This window comes from Hyposmocoma kahamanoa, unplaced genomic scaffold (assembly GCF_003589595.1).
Source record: "Hyposmocoma kahamanoa isolate Upper Pololo Valley unplaced genomic scaffold, ASM358959v1 93, whole genome shotgun sequence".
Classification (NCBI taxonomy): domain Eukaryota; kingdom Metazoa; phylum Arthropoda; class Insecta; order Lepidoptera; family Cosmopterigidae; genus Hyposmocoma; species Hyposmocoma kahamanoa.
This window is the reverse complement of record NW_020654810.1, coordinates 17,276,134-17,295,780: the sequence shown is the minus strand read 5'-3', so window position 1 is coordinate 17,295,780 and position 19,647 is coordinate 17,276,134. Positions and strand designations below refer to the sequence as shown.

General features: G+C 34.0%; 1 protein-coding gene and 1 long non-coding RNA gene across 2 annotated transcripts in view; one reads left to right on the top strand and one right to left on the bottom strand.

The window, feature by feature from the left end:
• The window catches only part of LOC113237221 (ras-related protein Rab-37-like), a 75,309-nt gene that overhangs the window by 27,256 nt on the left and 28,406 nt on the right, over positions 1–19,647 (bottom strand). The gene's annotated exons all lie outside the window — the stretch shown is intronic.
• Positions 298–9,287, top strand: LOC113237222. The gene is made up of 3 exons (XR_003311023.1): positions 298–432; positions 2,068–2,188; positions 9,253–9,287. It is a non-coding gene; the product is annotated as an uncharacterized LOC113237222 (long non-coding RNA).

Here is a 19,647-nt window from a genome sequence, read left to right as displayed (position 1 = left end):
CAGGCACAAAAACCACCCTAAAAGGCCGAATGTTGTCAAAAACAAAATAACCTTCGTTGGCGACGCCGCTACCCAACACTAAATTACGTAAGAAATTGACTGACGAAATAATAAACTTTCCCCTCCAATTTCATTTCCGAAGCTAAAAATTGCGGATTATACATGAGTACGGTTCTCTTTTGAGAATTGAGATTTGCAAATTCATGAATTAATAATAAATTGTTTCTAAAAACCAAGTATACCGTAAGTGACATAAGTTAAATTATTATCATTTATTTGTTGTAGAAAGGAGTGCCTCAGACGGATCTTAGTGTCCAGGGCGTCGTCGTACGAGATTATCCCTCACGAATCGTATGACGTTTTATGTGTCTGTGTCTTGGCGTCCTCTAAACATACTATCAGGAAAATTAAAGTTACCTTGCGAAAATACAGGTAAATAAAAATGGAAGTAAATTAATTTCAAATGGGTTCGCGGTATAGTAGTTTAATTTACTTCAATTGTAGCGAATCGCAGCAGTCGCAACAAATGTTTTTGTACATATTTATATAGTCTTTTTATCAGTTTAGTTTTGTATTGGAATTCTAAATTTAAATGTACTTGTTTTGGCGCTTTTTCGTTCACACAGTAATTTTTTTTTGTGGCATTTATTCATGTGATCTACGGACTGACAACAATAGATTCTACTAAATCACGCTATTTTGGTTGCCACGATATTTGATTTGGCCACTAAATTACCGAAATGGAAACTATATACATAATCCAATGCTAGTTACGCGTAATTGCACTATCCCCGACGATATCATAAATAGCTAATATAGTACGAAAGTTAATTATGTTGCATTTAGGTGCAAGTACCAAACTTACAATCGAATGTACTAAGTGCATTACGTACCTAAGTACGCTTACTTAGGTACGTAATGCACTTAGTAGGTCCATTATCCACCATTAAAAGATTTTACAAAATTCTAACCGTATTTCACGCTTCGTTCAATATCGATACCCCGTTCATAACATATCAACTGGCAATGAAGAAAAGACGTGCCTTTAACAAAGCTCCACGAGTCGCAATCGTAATAAATATCAATAAAAAAGGGGACACCAAAGAAACTCAATCAAAGCATGTAAAGTGAGATACAGCAGGAAACAATTATTTATACGAACTTTCGCAGTGCTTAGTTTCTTAGCGACCACAAAAAACGTCTGTGAGTATGACATATTGTACCTACAGGTACAAGAGCACGTCAAGTTTGACATATATTTAAATTGAAGTCTATGCCTCTTACACTAAGAATGGTCCTTGCCTGTACAACGTCTCCATCACAAGCAGTATTAAAATTTGCCATATATATGTATTTAAAGTGGACACAACGGAATATCAACACTGTGAATATGCAGCAGAGGTTGCTTGTTCGTGTTAACGGTTCTCATTCGTTCCAAACACAATTTATGGTAAAATTTACAATTTGTTAGTAGAAGTACCGACTCTGTTTCATAATATACACTTGGAGTGAATAAATTACGTGCTTTGAAGATGGTAATAGGTACATGTTCCTTCATGTCTACATCGTCGTAATACGTTGATTACAGTCGCTACAAGAATGTAAATAATAATAATAAGAGTACAGGATCAAAACATTTCAAAATATATCGATCGAAATGTTGTTTATTGAGATCACGATGTTTTACTATCATAATATTCAATAATTTTTTGTGAAATCTAAGTGAAAATTTTACTTAGTTTGTAATAATTATTTATTTTATATATTATTTTTACAAAGTTCGAACTGAGAAAACTCATTCAATACAGACGCTCTCCCGTCGTTAAAAACCAATAACTAAGATCTGCAACAACAAGTGTTCGATCTATGTATTATATAATTGTATATCGATCGCTTCAATACTTTTTTCTGACTCTGGAATCAGGAAGTAAAGAGCCTGAAATATTGGTTTGTGACAAAAAACAAATACATGCGATTTATATCCGAACAAAAATCGTTTCTAACTTTTTAAAATGTATTGAAATGTGCTCTTGTAAATTTATTGCAAGATCTTGTTTATTCTTTTAGGAACTTGTGAGGACTAAAATCAGAGGAGGGCTCAGTGACACTAATTATTTTAATTGACAAATGAATGAATGATTGGAACTTTGATTGCATAAAAAATACAATGACAACGCAGAACGAAAATGTACGTACGTATATTACAATAAGCTGATGTACCTACTGATTAACTGCAAAGCCAAAGTCAAGTAATCTTTATTTCATAGGTAGACTAATTACATTTGAAATCGTCATACTGATTACACTCTACTGCTCATTCGTAAGGCAGATTCCCCTGAGAAGAATGAGCAAGAAACTCTAGGGATTGCTCTTTGTAAATATACATTTATCATTACAATATATAATTTTAACTTCTTAGATCGAGAATGCCTGAGAGAGCTAAACGGGTCATACAAGGTACACCCAAGTACGCAGAAGTTGTATAATAACCTTTAGTCTGCCTCCGTGGCCGAACGGTTACCAAACAGGGGTCCCAGGTGCAGTTCCCAGGCCGGCAAAAATGCTTGTACAGCCTATATTTATGTCTCTCGTGAGTTTGGGTGTATTTTAAATTCCATACAGGGTTTTCGTACCAATACCGATACTAAGTGACGGGATGAACAAGGCGTGCCCCTGGTGTTAAGCAACACGCCTCTCCATAACAGGAAGTACTGCTACCTTAGTTATTTCTGCCGCCAACCGGTAATGTGAGCATTACCGCGTTCTGGTTTTAAAGGGAAAGGGTGCTGGTGAAATTACAGGCACATGGAACTTGTCATCTTAAGTCTCTTTCTTAATCTTTATGATTTCAATTTGTGAGCGATACTGCAACTGCTATGGACAGGCGTGTCGCTTACCGCCAGGCGCACGACTTGTTGACTTTTTGCTTTTTGTTTATAATAATTTGATAAAATTACAAAATGAAATGTTATGGTATTTAATTTTCTTACAAAACTAAAAATATAATATTTATAGTATAATAGTGTGTTTTTTTATATTTTATATAAAAGAAACACAGGGAAATAATGTTAATGATACTATAAAAAGACTTAAGTTAGGAGACACTTTGTTTGAAGGGACCAAGAAATGGACTTGTCGAATTGTCTCAGATAGGGAACTACAGCCGGATAGCAGATACGGTAAAAGAGTTGGTATAGAAGTCGGAGAAATGTTTAGCATGAGGGTATCAGAGGAGCGAAGAAGACAGCAGAATATAACTTCTTCTCATCGTATCGACGGCATACGCTGTAATGCTTGCCATCGGCGTAAGTTACCTACTCGCCAATTGTAGTCCAGCAGGCTTAGCATGAACCCGAAGGCAAAAGTTATCTCTTCTTCGAACTGTCAATTTAATCGAGATTTTCGAGAGAAAATTGATAGTTCAAAGAAGAGATAGCTTTTGTCTTCGGGCTCATGCTAAGGCTGCAGCTTGGACCAGTCATACAAGAAAGGAATGGTACGTCGTTGTGCGGGCTCCATTCCTACACCCATGAGAATAGAATATAATTTAAAGTAAGTAAAGAACACTTTTATAAATTGGTAGTTATCAGTCGATTTCACGACACTGAATATGTTCTCAGAAATGGGTTCTACACAATCGTAAAATAATTTCAACGTTTCAACACAAACACAAATTGTTATTACAGTATAAAGCGAATCAGATAAAGGAAACCTCATTAGGGTATATTATTCTAAGTAAAAGCAGAGTTATATAAATATAATAATGCTACAGATAGAATATTTAATAAGGGCCGATGAAAGACTGTAAAATAATATACACAGGCATTTTCGTCTTTACAGTCAGTATGACAAAATATTTGTTAATGGATTTTGAGCGTAAGTTATTTGTGCATAGGTACTAGGTAGAGTACATTTTGTTATAATTATTAATACAAAGATCGAACATTTAGAAAACAATCCTTTGATCCGGCAGAATATCTATCAAACCGTTCCAGACGCTATGCTAACTAAGCCACAGAACGAACCAGCGGACCTCACGAATTTTTCCATATGCTTGTTTGTCGGATCTTTGTATTTGGTTTTTCAACGACTTTTTCGCCTAATTACAACAAACTAGTGGGGTAATTTCACACAAAAAAAATGACTATCAATTCAATACAAATTTAATTAGAGTATATTTGTTATGAGAAATGGATATTTATTAACAAATTTTTTTTCTACTTCTTTACTTTAGTCTGTCATTTAGAACATCATAGACCATATCGTAAAGGCGCTCTTTTTAGTTCTAATCAAAATTCTATTGTCTATGGTACTCGCCACAGAGCTGAAAAATTTCAATAAAGTTCTGTACACAGAACTATGAGTTTCAAAAAAAGTATTTTTGATAATTATAATGTGAATTAGGACACTACCACAGGTTACGTTATAGTTACTTGACGCCAATCAAACGCTGTACCAACTGCCTCCTGATTGGTTAAATTGGCCTAAAAGTCTTGCAACCGCGCATATAACCGTGCATAAATCTTTATGAAAAAAAAAACATTAGTTAAAATATGTTTAACCGTTACTTGGCTAGTTTTATTTAGTTTTTGTTTTGTAGCGTTTGTTTGACTTTCAACTAAATATATGAAGAGGCTGTATGGTGGAACCTGTGCCTACCTAATAAACGAATTAAAATTTATCGAGTTCTTAGGTTTTTTTAGGTTAGACATAACTGGTTGAAGACTGTACCACCTCAGTCAACCGTGACCATGGGACCTGTAAAGGGCCCGAAACGTCGGTTTGTTTGAAAAAACAAATATACGCGATTTAAACCCGGAAAAATAGTTTCATTCCTATGAATTAAAATTTATTAAAAAAATGCGTTTGTCGTCATGGATTGATAACAAATATACATAAAATATTGGTTCTGTTTCATTATTTTATTTACTTGTACAAAAATGCAATCATTACATAATTAGGTTAGCCAAAACACGGTCATCGACTTTAGAACCCTCAATATGCTACGATTGCATAAAATACTATTAACTTAGAATAATAAACTATTATTAATTTTTTATTTTAGTACAACGTAAATGTTTGTCTTGCAACAAATGTGCGCTTAGGGCAATTTGCAATGTCTTTGAGAGAGAAGTTTAGAAAATTAACATTCTTATACATTTATGAAAATGTAATTTACGTTAAGAAGAATATTGTTTTTTAATGAAAAATAGTGACAGTTATAATATTAATGCGAGGAATAAAAGTAAACTGGCTTTTTTAAATTCATTCAATTTCAAACAAATTCTAAGGCTAGTTAATCTGAATTTCATTTTTGGATCTCAACTAACATCACTTTTGATATTTATGAATAGATTTTAGGAATAATTAAAGCAAGCGGTGAGGGTGCTTCCGCGGATGCTACGTCCTTTTTGGCAAAACCATCAAAGCATGTAGCTTGTATGGCGCTGTTAAAGATTGTGACATCGCACACAAGTATCACCATTTCTGTCTAACAACTGATTTCTAGAAGCCGGTAACTAATTTATCTTTCAAACGAATTTCAATTATGCTTTCACATTTGAATATCATTTTATACTTATTTAATTTTATCTTATGTTTTTTATGTTTTATTTAAAAAAAAATGTTTTTATGTTTATACATCTTTTTTTAATTTATCAAGTGACGGGACGAACAAGTCGTGCGCCTGATGGTAAGCTACACGCCTGTCCATAACAGTTGCAGTGTTCTAAGAGCTTTACATCGCAAAGATCCGAGGGACACTGCCAAAGCGCCCGTCACCTTGAAACGTGGTTTTAAAGTCCCATGTGTCTGTAATTTCACCAGCGCCCTTACCCTTCAGAATTGAAACGCAGTAATGCTCATGTTACTGCTTGGAAGCAGATATAGGTAAAATGGTAGTACTTCCCTGGATGAACTCTTTCGGAAGGAGCTCTACTGCTACTAAATTGTCGGTAATGGGCTGTTGATTATCTTGAATGAATAAATAAAAAAAAAACAGTTAAAGGACCGCAAGAACTGGGGCGTGCAAAAATAAGACCCTTCCTGAACGACTAAATGCTTAAAATTCTGTTGTGCTGAGTGATTAATCCAATTAAGCCATGACCAAAGGGATCCCATTACGCTTTTTAAGTAACCTGACCACGTTAAGTACTCTTTTCATATTTATTGAGCATAAAAAGTTTATTTATGAAACGTTTAATGGCGTCGGTTTATTTCAATTCATTAAACGTTCTCAAAGATATTGCGAAACCTTTGAATAAAACATCATGTTATATACTATACGTCTCCATACGTTTTACAGAGTTCCAAATTCTTAATTACAAGCAGGTATAGATAGCAGCACATCAAGGTATACGTTGATGGATTTTATTCCGTTTTGCATTGGAGACGATATTCGTACAAAAGTGTTAAGGCTTGCTGTGCTGTTGACAGTACACTACGCATTTTTTGTTAAGAAACTGTCATATTTCTTAACTGCAAAAATTTGCAGCTACGTAAGATGTAAGGTAGAATTTTAACTTTAATTAATAAAATTTAATTCTATGCTGCTAGCACTAGCACAGGTTCAATGTCCAAAAGATCAACCTTGATTGTAGATATATATTATTAAATAGATTGAATATCACGATGTTTCATAATTATTTGTTATAATTATCAATTTTAAAACTTAAACTTAATTAAAACAAAAATTTGATTTTAAATCAGGACGTCCATATTTTAAAACAGTCGCTAAAACCTAAAACAAATAAATAAAAAATAAACACCCTGAAAAAAGTATCGAAATGGCACTTTCGCCTTTTCTACAAAACGCCGACAATATGTACAGTCAAGAACACGTCAAACTTCACACTTTGTACTTTGGGCCGTTCTTATCGGAAGCGGCATAGAGTTGGCCTTAAGTCTTAAGAGTCAAGCTAGACGTGTTCTTGACCCTGTACATAGTTAATTGCGTGGTAAAATCTAGATTTTTCAAGTATATCTAAGACAATTTAATGCCTCGGTGGCGGAAAGGTTATCATGCCGGTCCTAGATTCGATTCCCGGGCCAAAAGAAATATTTGTATGGTCTACATTTATTTTTCTCATGAGTTTGGGTGTAATTTGTGGTTGTCTGTGTGTCTATGGCACCTGCGACACAGGGTTTCCCTAGTGCGGGGCTATGTTGAGTGTGTGCGTTATTATTATAATTAATCTTGTATAATATCTTGCTTTATGTACACAAGATTATAAAAAGATATATATATATATATATATATATAAATACTATAGAAAGATATGTCGGGTGTAACAAGAACCTTTATACCTTTGGCATTCTATATTAAGATAAAAGTTTAGGAACGGCAATACTTGTTTGAAAAGGCAGGCTCGGGAGTCGGCAAGATATTGGGACGCTTTAGTCAAATTCCTTACGACCTCATTAGTCTACTGATCCGGACCAATACTTTATTTTCCACACACTCATAGTCGCGCACTAAGGAAACTCTGTATCGCGGGTGCCATAGACATCCACAAATTACACCCTAACTTATGAGTGAAATATGTACATGTATCTAAGGCCGTACGAATATTTCTTCCGGCCCGGGGAACGAACCAGGGACCTTTGCGTGACAGTCCAGCATGGTAACCGTTCGGCCATGGAGGTAATTAACCAACCAATATAAATTCAATACTATCGCTCTGCTTATAATTAGGTATGGTGTTATCTGGGGCATTCTAAAGTTCGTGGACTTAGTTCTATTACTGTACAAATTGTCGTAGGCCCAGTTTGAAATAAGATCAAATGAATGCCTAATATAATAATAATGGCCCTCGAGCCTATATAGGTCTCACATGACACTGGCCTCATCTCAGAAAGAGAGGGCATGGTCTATAGTTCCCACACGAGTCCAATGCTGGTTTGGACATACACACATCATAAAAACTATAAAATAAGGTTTTCTCACGATATTTTCATTGGCAAATTCCTCACGGTAAATTTCAAATTAAATTTCTTTCATAAATTCTGAGAAACTCTGAGGTCCACCTCAGTCCGGATTCGAATCCAGAGGCGGTAGGTCAAAAAATTAAGCTACTCCAGCAAAGATCAAATTAGTTCAACAATATGTTTATTTTTATCACAATTTAACTATCTGGAATGTAACGTGGTCTTCATTACACATAGGGTGTTAAGTCAAACGAATTCATTATCATTCCGTGCATTTGTAAACAGAAAGTATATTTACAATAATTAATTAACTTCCCTTTACTTTACTACATTCACTCATACCGCGTCCGCAAAAGCACAAACACACAAACGCATATCCACATCAAAGCATAAGGAGGTTTATAAATTAATATCATTTTTAAACTTATTTTAAAACCCCATGAACCTACTTTAACTTAACTGTGTGCCACACATATAAGTTACTGGACTTATAGGTACTAGGTCTTTGCGATACAAGTATTTATATACTTAATGCAGGGACCGCGAAAAATCACTGGTAAAAGTTATGATGATAAAAGAGTAATGTAACAAAGTTAAATAATGTAATATATATAATCATCGATACGTTATGCGTACAATAACTTGAATGATTTAATGAAAATGGAGTATGAAAAAAAAGAGCTTACCTGCGTGTTGTTTAGAAACAAAATATGATGAAACACTATGACATTGGCATTCCTTTTCTATATTGTAAATGATAAATGTGTACAAAAATTTAATTACGAAAGGCAACCCCTAGGGTTTCTAACTCATCCTTCTCAGGGGAAGTTGCCTTACGAATGAGTAATAGAGCTTAATCAATGTGAGGATTTCAAGTGTAATTTACTTACCCATGAAATTGATATAAATATTTAATTATTTCAGTTTGAGTTTTCTAAAGTTCAGTGGCCAGTTACATAAATAAATAAAATATATAAATATTAGACAACATTACGTACGTTGCTGATCAAAATTTATGTTATGGACATCTGAAACAACGACGATTCCACCAACACCCAGACCCGGGACAATATAGATAGTTTTTACTTTTACTTTTAAACTGCCTCCGTGGCCGAACGGTTACCATGCCGGACTGCCACGCAGAGGTCCCAGGTTCGATTCCTGGGCCGGGAGAAATGTTTGCATGGCTTACATTTATTTCTCTCGTGAGTTTGGGTGTAATTTGTGGTTGTCTATGTGTGTGTCCATGGCACCCGCGACACAGGGTTTCCTTAGTGCGGGGCTATGTTGAGTGTGTGCGTTATTTATTATTTATTTATTTATTAGTTTTTTACTTTGACCCGGCCGAGGATCAAACCCAGGACCTGAGATGGTGACGCAATGAGAAGCGGTGTGCAAACCTCTCGACTACGGATGTCGAATGATAACGCACATGAAACCAAATATTGTCGTAACTCAAAATTGTGCAATTGCGAAAACATGATTTGAAAGTAATTAATAGATTCAGGCGCTACTATGCGGAAGTCCATGTTAATAAAAATGGAAGTAAATTAATTTGTTACTTCGCGAACCCAGTGAGGGCTAAGTTGAGTAAAGTTGCTGCGCTTGTCAACAATCAACAACCCCTGAAGGATGCCGCGCCTCGTAGAGAGGCGAAACACGTGTCGGATATATTTTTGGTGGTGGTGTCTGTGACTGTAATTGCGCTTGTGTTATTTATTTTATTAATTTTATGCGGAGGGAAGGTGAGAAAATTAACTGCATGAAAAAATGTTCAATACAAGCGAAGCAGCTTTACACGATTTAACCTTCACCGGGTTCGCGGAGTAGCAAATTAATTTACTTCCATTTTTATATAAAAAATTACTGAATGAAACCAATAAATATATATTCTCGTTTATAAATGGACAACTAAATATTATATATAAATAAAAATAACATTTTTCTCAATAAGATCCACACAGTATTTGTTTTTAATTTTCAAATCGTTTTCTCAATTCCGCCATTTAGAGTTACAGCAGTATTTCCTTTCATGTTCAATAGATAAAAGGTTTCAAAAGGTAACATTGAAGATGTTTTATTCACTAAGCAATATTGTTATTAACATTTTGTGTCTCGTAGTTAATTAGTTTTCTACAATTTCTCGAGAAACTATAATGGATTTCTTGCGATAATCAATTATACCTCAAACAAAACATCAAAGAGATTATTACGAAATAAGTAATTGGCTCTAAAAGGATCCGTACCGAATTTTAAGATTGTCGTGGTTTTTCAATAAACGATTATTCACTAATTACAAGTATCTTACCAAGGTATGATTCCTTTATATTTTCCTGATATTTTGGAATGATCATATCTTACACGAAAATGACACTTAAGTAGCTGCCACCAAACAGCAGTGTGAGCATCACTGTGTTCCGGTTTTGATAGGTAAGAGTGCTGGTGAAATAACAGGCACATGGTAGTCCCATGTTTTTAGTAGCAGTAGAGCTTCTTATAAAAAAGTTTGGCCAGGGAAATACTGGCACCTTACCTGTTTGTGCCGCCAAGCAGTAATATGAGCATTACTTCGCTCCGGTTTTGAAGAGTAAGGGTGCTGGTGAAATTACAGGCACATGGGACTTGTCAACTTATGTTTCAGGGTGACAGACGCAGTGGCAGTGCCCCTCAGATCTTTGCGATTTAAAGCACTGAGTGACACTGCAAATGTAAAAATGTTGATAGATTATTATGTCACAAATTTTTGTTAAATACTTACTAATTCTTTTCTTTAATAACTTTTAACCTCAATACATTGACTTACAAATAGTCAATGTCTCAATATGTAACTTTTTGTTCTGTTGAGACTCGTTTAGATCCTGCAGTCAAATTGTATACACAGTTTTGTAGGACTGTTCTTTTTATATGTATATCGCACATGGAATTGAGAAAACACGACTTGAGAGTTCAAAAAATTACTGAATGGAACCAATAAATTTTCATTCTCGTTTGTATATGGGTAACTAAATGTTATGTATAAATAACAATAATCACATTATTCTCAATAAGACCCATACAGTATTTTTTTATTTTCAAATCGTGATTTCTCAATTCCATCATTTTTGAGTTACGACAGTAATTGATTTCATGTGCGACGTATTGATGATCATCATAAGCATATCGCTATCATAATTATTTTTATTTATACATAATATTTAGTTATCTATATATAAACGAGAATACAAATTGATTGGTTCCATTAAGCAATTTTTCGAACTTTTAAATAGATATAACGTGATCACAGGAATAATATTATGTACATTTTGATATACACGGGGCCTTAGGAGGATGTATAGAAACCTATATACGAACTCTAGTACTTTATAGTACCTAGAACCGAGGCTCATAAAGTTTCAAAACAATATTTCAGTCGATAGAATGTCAGCGTTCCCTTTTACGCCCATTATAGGCAATACGGGTTAACGAAAATCGCGTTCATGTATTGAGCCAATGATTTCAGGTGCGGCTATTTTCGTACCGACAAGGGTTAAGTGGGGTGGCCATACGTCAAGTGCTATGTGAGACATTTTAGTTTGCCTGTAAATTGCTATATTGTACTCGAATAGATTTTATTGAAGCATTTTCTAAGATGTTCAACTTGTATTTACTTTATTATTAGACTAATTAAGTGAATTGCATGGGATCCTAAAAATTTGACAGTAATTTGCTTTCCTGACTACGTGATTTGACAGTTTAATCTCTGGCACCATTCATTTCGGCGATTTTGTCATATATTAAGGGTAGATATTTACTAGTATTTATGTGGTCTGTGGTAGATATGTGTTTATATGTCTTATGTCAACCTATGTCTCCCTGAGATAAAGGTTGACAAATCTCATGTGCCTGATAAGTAAGGAGGCAGTATACTTCCCTAGACGATTTTTCACAAGGAGCTCTACAGCTACATTGCCGACTGTAAACTAAAACGCGACTATGTAATAAAGTCACTTACTTGAGATATCATAAAAAAACCATGACCCAGTTTTAGGTAATTGAAATTGTTTAATGATATTTTAGCTACGCATCATCAGTTACAATATGTCGGACTTTTTCATTAACTGCTTTTAAATAGTTTTTGAGCTCTACCTACTGCTATTTAAAAGGCATATTTGACCACTTAGCCGCGTTTTAGTTTGTTGACGGCAGTACTAAAATGTTGACGTCGTAAGTTCCTGCCACAAGCATTCTTACTTACGACCTTTAAATTGAAAAACAATAATTATTTAACCAGGCAACCCTCCTATTCCGAACACAACTAAAATTAGTAATACCTATGTAATCGTTCACTAATTACCGTTCAAAATATAATAACGTTCATAAATATATTGTATTGACACCCTACTGAATAAGAACGGAACCCCTATTTATAAATTGTGTCCCTGTAAGTACGCTTATGAAATTTATAAATATCTCTAAAATTTACTTTTAATAATTATGTTAATATGATTTTTTTTGTTATTAATAATATTTCAACTTTATAAATATAAAATACCATTAATTATAAATATAGTTACGTATTTTGTGGCGTCATTTTTAAACCATTATATATTTTAATTATGTATAAAAGGAAAGTCTATTTGAAGAATATATGCTATTGGACAACCTCCTTTAGCAGCAGTACCCAAGGAGCACACTTTATACGCCTTAAAACTGTTATGTCTATAAACAGTCTTAATATGGTATTGATTTAGGTAATAGTTCTCTATAAATGGTTTTAGAAAAAAGAAATTGTTCTTATAGACATACTATTTCACTCAAGTTAAAATTTTAACACTTTATAGCAAACAACTTAATTAAGTAAAACAACTTATATTAAGTTCATCTGTAGAACAACTGATTATTTTTAGTAAAATTGTTCTATAGACATCCAGTAAAGTCTATTCATACTTTAAAAACTAGTGTTCTTAAGTTTATTCTAGATATATTTAATTTATAGACATTCTGTAGTGTTTGTACTTATCGTCATCACGTTATAGCGCGTCTTCAGTAGATTTTATTTAAAACAATATTACAATTAGGGTTTTTACTCTTGTGGACGTTGTAAGAGTTCATGCAAAATGGATAAAGTAAAGAATATTAAAAGATCTGGTGGAAGTGGTGTACCTTGGATATTAAGTCACATCATTCGATACAATCAGCGTTGCCAGTGCCAATTGTTCGAAATCCCCAAAAATCACGGTTAATATCCCCAAATTTGGGGAGATCAAAGTTCATATTCCCAACAAATTCCCCACATCTCGAGTTTTCATTATTTATTAGAAATACATCGCTTAAAAATATAGTAAAGAATTAAGAAACTCAAAATGTAACAATCTATTACGTTTGGTGTGAATGTAAACAGAATGTAAAAAGTAAAACTAATTATAAAATTAGATGGACTCAAATCGTTTATTTATTTTAATAATAATAATAATGTACTGTAGTCTAGGCTCTACTCTATGAGTAGAATTACTGGCTGAGTGAATATAGTTTTATATTTAGAATGTGTTTTGAAATAGGAGATTAGAAAGAATAGAACGTCTTGATAGTTCAAGATGTAACCGCAATAAGAAAACATGTAAAAAGTACAATAAATACCAAGTTTTGAAGATTATCCCAGTTTATATTTATAAAAGTACCTCTCGCTACGCGACACAAGCTACGTCCAAGCTTACAGTACACACTAAACATAGCCCCACACTAGGGAAACCCTGTGTCGCGGGTGACATGGACACACACTTAGACAACCACAAATTACACCCAAACTCACGAGAGAATAAATGTATGCCATACAAATATTTCTCCCGACCCAGGAATCGAACCTGGGACCTCTGCATGGCAGTCCGGCATGGTAACCGTTCGGTCACGGAGGCAGTTATATTAATTATAATATTAATTAGATTCAACTGTAATTAATAATTGAAATTAACCTGTAATCAGTCTGAATAAAAAATCATTTTTCTTTGTCTTACAAAATTAAGTAAATTGATTATTTGTTGTGCATTTGGTTACACTATGTTAATGTTAGAAATAATCAATGAGTTGCGACCTATATTTAATATTTAAAGTTGACGAGTGGTAAGTTGTGGTGTGGAAGTACCAACTGCTCGGCTTTGTTTATCAATAGCTCATTTCGTTTTCTTTCATACCGGTGACCGGCCTAAGCGGGAGAAAGAATCGCGAACTCAACACGCACCGACTGGTAATTTCACAATTCAGAACCAAGTGCTCTAATAATAATTCTATTTAAGCTGCTTGTTAATAATACAAGGGATGTGCGATGTTGAAACTAGCGACGCATCAGCAATTGATAGATTAAACAAAATGATAAAATGTTAGAATCCCCACATTTTCCTCACATAGAGCCAATCCCCACAAAATCCCCAATCTACTTGAAACTCCCCACAATTAGGAGACTTCCCTACAAATTGGCAACGCCTGGATACATTAGTCGTAATTCGCGCTCGGGCCGGTCATGGCAAATAAGTGATAAAAACAATTGAAATGAGCCATTGACCTATGAAATCAGCACGTAAACTACTGTACTTCAATGTTGTGTATGTGTATTGTGCCGTCTGTCAATAGAATACAGTGAAATCATTGTGTGAAATGTGGTTGGCGTGAAGAAATAACCTCAATTTTGTAATGAAAATTTTATTTCTTCCAACATAAGTTAGGAATGTCATTAAAATATTCCATAAATTTATATGATGGGGAATTTATCCACCTTTCTAGTCATATATAACACATTCCATATAATTATACAGAATAACGTTTTTTTTGCGACAAATTGGATTTTTTCAATTGTTTTTTGACCTAGTGTTTTGAAAAGTTTTTTATTGCATAATACGCTCACTATTCTATACTATAACTTTTATAAAGGTTTTGTAATACGGTCAAAAGAAAAAAATCGCTTAAAAACGTCGCGTTTTGTAGACAATCACAGAAGCTTCTTATGAGTGAATATTCTTCTACAAGACCAACAACATAAAGCAAGTAAAAATAATCTTTCCGTGTTCTAAAGTTTTTCTATAGATAAAGCTATAGACAAAATGCTCCCAACAGTGTATTGAAAAAAGCTTTAAATTCTTATCGCCATTTTTATTTTTAAAGAATGACTATGAAGTAGCAGGGAAAAAATTTTTAACTTTTTAAAAAGTAAATCTAAGTTCAAATTAGCTTGAAGAAGCCTAGAACTTCTTGGAAATGTTTTGTTTTGTGAGTTATTTTGTATATTTAAGCTTTCTATATATATTTAAAACTGAAAATCGATAACTGTATTTTTATTAAGTTTATATTTTATACATAAATATTTAAAATTTAGCATTACTTTTACGACAGGTTTTACATCACTTTTCACAATGTATTTAAAGTCGCACGTCAATTCGCGCTTTCTAACCGATTAAACATTGCGCGAAAAAGTCAGAAATATTATATCTAATTTCGCCATGTTGCAATTTATATAGTTTATATTTTGTAAGCCATTAAACTTGAAATCTATTAGTATTATGATAATTGCGTCTTATGTTTGTAACGCTTTAGTATTTTGGTTTTAAAATAGCACTACTAAGAAAACTATCATAGACTATAAATTGTCTAAAAACTGTCTACAAGACTAAATAAAAACTGTCTACATTGTACAAATGGTCTTGTAGCATTCTAGTAAATAGATAAGAACCTCTCTTAACACTACCTATAGGTAGTTTCTCAAAGCACTCTTGTGATCTACTAATAAAGTTGTGCCCACTTTGACTTTAAATTATCTAGAAACTTTCTTCGAGATACTATCAAGATACGGATTTGAACTCTTAAAATATTCAATCGAATTATATTCTATTAGATATCTTACACGCACGACTTGTTCGTCTCGTCACATAAATACAATCAACCATGTCTCCAAAATGGGTGGAAATGTTAGTTGCTGATATATCTCCTTCGGTACATCCACTCGCATCAGCCCTTTTATACACCAGGTTTATATTTGTTCTGAGCTGTCTTTTTTGAGGAAATCCTCAATCTAGTTTACATATGTACAGACGTCGATCTTTCCCTTTTTTCATCAAACATCCATTAGTTCCACATGACAAAAATTTCGAAGCATTCTCTTTTTCTATCCTAATAACTAATCGTTTTTCAAAATACAACGCTTAGGGTACGAATACATTTTTTTATTATATCAAGTGGCGAAACGAACAAGTCGTGTGCCTAGTGGTAAGTGACACGCTTATCGATAACAGTTCTAGCGTCACTCAAAGCTTTAAATCGCATAGATCTAAAGGGCTTTGTCATCGTCAGCGTCATCCTGAGACATAGAGTTTTCAAAACCGGCACGCAGTTGAACCTTCTTGGCAGCAGAAATAGGTAAGGTCTTCCCTGGACGAGCTCTTTCACATGGAGCAGCTCCACTGCAGTAAAACGAAGTGCTTGAAATTGACCTAAATTTCGTCAAAGGAACATCAAGTGGGCTCCAATTTTTCGACGTTTAAGTACAGGGTTAAGAGTACATTACGCTGATTGACACTTAGGATTTAAATTCAACTCTATACGGTTAACGATAAGAACGGTGCAAATTGCTAAACTTGGGTAAAAGTTATTAATTTCATAATAAAGTCAGGCGTGACTTTGTAACTCTATAAAAGCCGGCGAAGCCGAAAAGTTGGTATTTTTTTCGGGTTTAAATCGCCTATAAATCGAGTTGACAATCTCAGTCACCAGTGACCATAGGACGTGTAAAAAGGCTGAAACGTTGGTTTTGTTTGGAAAAGCCAATTTCGATCAAATCAAAAACGATTTCGATCCGAAAACATAGTTTAATTTCCAAGTATAGGAGACGTAAAAACCTAAGAATGTGCCAAACAACCACACCAATAGCCTGGTCTCAAACTCACTCCAAGGTACTTTCTAGAACGCTCAGACTAGGACCAATTTAGGAAAGTTCATTTCCCAATTTGTTGACTGTTGTTTAATGACGTGTTAGACCTCAAACCGTTGAGCCACTGATCTAAGAATTCAATAATATTATAATATTTTCACCTCAATGCGACTACAATTTCCATGATAAATTTTATTGCCAAAGGATATCCAGGGAGGATATACGCTAAATGTACAACAGAACATTATTAAAAATATACTTAAAAGGAGTTCCAGGAAAAACGTTATGCGTAATTCGTCAGAGGAAAAAGATTTTCGAATAACATGCAAAAAACATTCGCGTCTTATATTGAATATATCTGGCTTTATAATAACAAAAAATAACCGCTCCAAGTTATATATGACGGCGCGTCGATTAGTTTGTGTCTATTAGAGTGAGATGTGCTACCTGTCTCAACGTGTAACGCACAGCACTGATGCATTTCAAACAGATAGCATCAACTGTCACCTGTCACGATAACGGTTAGGGAGCGAGTTCTCACGTCAGGAAAAAAGGGGAACAATCATCCGTCGACATCCTGTACTAGCATCACGTATTGTGCGGAACGTCTTACTAAATCGTTACATTAAGTATCAATTAGTGGAATACGATGATTATTTTTGCAAAATCTCATTGTAATCGATTATGAAAGTGACTATAAATCGATAGTGTGACCAATTGTGTTTAACCTCCTCGCCCGATAACCCACATTCTGAGTAGATGAGAATGGCATCCAAAGAGGGAGATGATATGTAATAGTATATAAAGGCACGGGTACAGACCCGTGCCTTTATTACATTACTATTACTAGAGACATATAATATATAAATCGTAATAATATACATAAGAAAATAATAATAGTATAGGTATATATAGTATGTATATAGAATAGTATTTAAGTAATAGTATATAACTTGGAGTCGTTATGTTTTTGTTTTTATAAAGGAAGATATATTCAATAGGACACGAATGTTTTTTGCAAATAAATTAGACATATATGTGGCCGTTACAAATTTCCGACGACTTTGGTGGCCAGGCTCGGCTTCCCCATAACAAAACCTAGAAAGTGCATTAGTAAAAATTTTACAGGATAGCCTGAAAACACAATTCCATGTCGCCCTTTAACTTAATGTAAAAAAGTAATAGTATTAGGTAAGGTACCAATCAACGAATGTATTGATGTCACAAAAAGGATCATAATAACTTAATATATATATTACATATTTTATAACCTTACTTACTTTAAATATTTATGCACATAAATAAAGTTACTATAATCAAAACACAATATAAGTATTTACTAGGTATTTGGTTTAGTAATTGTATTAGAAAATCTTGAATAAAATTTCAGTATAAATCAGTAAACTTCCACTTGTCGACTACTTGTCAATTCAATACCTGGTAAGGCACTCTAGCTTCTTTGAAACCTGTCAAGTGTCAAATACTTGCTGTTTTGAATTGGTTCAAGTGACTAAAAAGATTATTGGCTAGTCACTAACCAGACTTGGTTTGCCTTACTAGGTTTTAAAATTTCGAAATATGTGAAAATCACCGCCGCTAGATGAGTACTTACTATAGGAGTAGGTACTATTTCCCTTTTCTCTGGAGCAGCCAAACTGTTAGCACTGTGGACGATGAAGAGGTCCTGAGTTTTGTTCCCTGAATGTCGAATTTGGGAAAAAGATCTTTTTGAAATGGTTCCGATTTGGGTGTTCGGGACATTACAGCGGTGGTAATTTCATTGCTTTGGTACATTATATTACAAGCAATACATTAGTTTAAAACCACTTTAAAACCAAACAATTGGTATGATGTACACCATCACATAATTAATTATAGATAAAACGTGTGCTCACAAGGTTATGCCGTACGTTTAACAATATCTTTAATGATAGAGTACTAAAAAAAAACCGACCTCAAAACTACGTGAAATTACGTCTTTCATATTAATATAAATCCCTCAAACATCATAGTAATATAAATCTGTTGGTATATTTTATTCTTATAATAATTATTTTATTCTTATAATATATATATACACATATATCTTCTGCTCAGTTTAGGTATTAGGTACCAGGCTCTTGCAAACACAATGTCATCATCATCATCATCATATCAACCCGAAGATGTCCACTGCTGAGCATAAGCCTTCCCCAGAGATTGCCAGACTAGCCGGTCGGACGCTACGTGCATCCATCGGTTACCCGAATGTCAAAGAAATGTATAATCCATTATACATATGTCAACTTCCTTCGCGTTTATGTAATTTTACTTCACCTATTCTGATCGCCGCTTGTAATTGCACAACAGTTACACGTGCTAGGGTATCGATTTTGGAAATTCTAATTCACGAGATTTGGTAAATGGAATTTCAAACTTTGATCGTTACTTCAAAAAGGTTACGGAAATGAGAAATAAGCTTTGCAGAGTAACTTTCTTAAGTATAGGCAACAGAAACGATCATCTAGTCAATTTAATTTACGGAAATTTGCTTAAATCAATTGCTACATAATTAGGCAGGTACAGCTAAATATGTACTAAATTGTTTGGCACACTGTAATGAAACTTAAGAAAACATTTCGAGTTACTAGATCTTTGCGATTGCTACACTTAAGAAATAAAACTATTTTAAACTTTTACAGGGTCAAGGTCACGGCGGACCCGTAAAGTGTCCGAAACGACTCTAAAATTGAACTTCGACACACTGTGCTCGGACAATAAGTTACATCGACATGACTTTACTCTGACACTACGCAACTCCGACAATATGTTACATCGACATGATTTTACTC